The following is a 2,121-nucleotide window of genomic DNA, read 5'->3' on the forward strand; positions in this document are numbered from 1 at the left end:
CTTCTAGGTTAGTTTTAGCTTCTATTACCCTAGTTCTAACTTGTATACAGCCAGTTCTAACCCACACCTTGCTAATTCTAAACCCAGCCCTCGTTTTTTACATGCACATTTGTTAATTCTTGCTTATACGTTAGTTCTACCTTCTATTACCCTAGTTCTAGCTTGTATACAGTTAGTTCTAGCCCACATCTTACTAGTTCTAAACCCAGCCTGTGTTTTTTACATGCACACTTGTTAATTCTTGGTTCTAGGTTAGTTCTAACTTCTATTACCCTAGTTCTAGCTTGTATACAGCCAGTTCTAGCCTTCACCTTGCTAGTTCTAAACCCAGCCCTCGTTTTTTACATGCACACTTGTTAATTCTTGATTCTACATTAGTTCTACCTTCTATTACCCTAGTTCTAGCTTGTATAAAGTCAGTTCTAGCCAACACATTACTAGTTCTAAACCCAGCCCGTGTTTTTTGCTTGCGCACTTGTGAATTCTTGCTTCTACGTTAGTTCTAGCTTCTATTTGTAAAACCCTAAAATTTTAAATATTTTATAATAAATAATAAATATGTTGTATTATGAAAAAAATATTTATTAATATTTTAGTATGCTAAGAATTGATTTGAGATCAATTCAATGTATATATGTGAATATAGAAGTGATATCATGCACACGTGCACGGGCCTGAATCTGGGAAAAACGACCAGTTAAAAGTATATGTATTTTACACACTACAAAGGTTAGAATATAGAAAACTTAAAATACTAAAGTTATAGGTATCTTCAAGAGATTTCTAACAAATCTTATATCACCTCATTCCGAATTCGGACGTAAAAGTTATGGCCAAAATACCGAAGGTTATTTTTCTAGTCAGACTAGGTTTCCTGGTTCGGATCAAACAGGTTTGTTTCGGGTTTGCCTCTATAAATACCTATGTTTTTCATGAAAATTCCCTTCTTTTATTATATCTATGAACCCTAGTAGCAACCCTCTCCACTAAAAAACCCTAGATCTTATTCTTATGAGTTTTGAGAACTTTGTGAAGCAAATATCGACAAAAGGGCGAGATCATCGACGTGTAACGAGGGAGAACGGGTGGTTTGTGCTCATGGATTGCTTGCTATTTATTTCAGGGGTCTGCATATGAGATTAAGGCAAGATTATCTTCATCTAGACCCATCCCCATAGTTAAATAACTAGTGTAGATGTTTATTATGATGTTTAATATGTGTTTTCATGCTTTAATCTTAACCTGAGGTGTTAAAAGTCAGATTTTTGATAGTAAACCTTAAAACAAATACTAGATTAATAATATTTTTTTTTCTATTTATGATAGTATCATGATCATGATCACTAGGGTTTTTTATAATTTTGTTTATATATGAAAAATTTAAGAGATGTATTAAATATATTTTTCTGCAGAAAACTGCAGCGCTTGTATCATCTTTAACTGAGATTTCAAGATAGTAAATAAACTCTAAATTTAACCAAACCAGTTTTATATGAAATCTATATGTATATATTTTCTAAAACAGAAAATCATTCTTAAAAGGAGTTTGTATAGAGAAAGATATGTTATATTTACTAACAACATGTCCTGCAGAAAAACTGCTGCACATGTATAATGTTTAACTGAAGATTTGGGATAACAAGTAAACTCCAAACTGAACCAAACTTATATCATTTGAAAGATGTGTGAATCTAGTTTTCAAAACAGAAAACCATTTGTAAAAATAGTTTTCCTAGAGAAAGATATGCTTGTTTTACTAATAGATATCTCGTCTATTTTTCCTGCTCGTTTTGTGGAGCTGTGTTGCGCCGTTTTGTGGTACGTTCGCGGAGTTTTGAGCCGCTTGATGTTACACGTATAGTCATGAATATGTTATGTTAGACATTTAAGAATCCCAAGGGAATTATGATGAATTTTGATTTAATCATATTGATTTAGATTTAGTTCATATACATGTTGGATGTCGTTGATGAGCACAGCTCAGTACTATATGAGATAGTGCATCGACACACCAGATATACATGGTTTATACATGAGGTAACTATCGTTGATGAGCATAGATTAGTATTATATGGGATAGTGCATCGACATGCCAGAGATACAAAGATTTACATGAGGTGA

The sequence above is a fragment of the Asparagus officinalis genome, chromosome 8, assembly GCF_001876935.1.
Source record: "Asparagus officinalis chromosome 8, Aspof.V1, whole genome shotgun sequence".
NCBI classification, from domain to species: Eukaryota; Viridiplantae; Streptophyta; class Magnoliopsida; order Asparagales; family Asparagaceae; genus Asparagus; species Asparagus officinalis.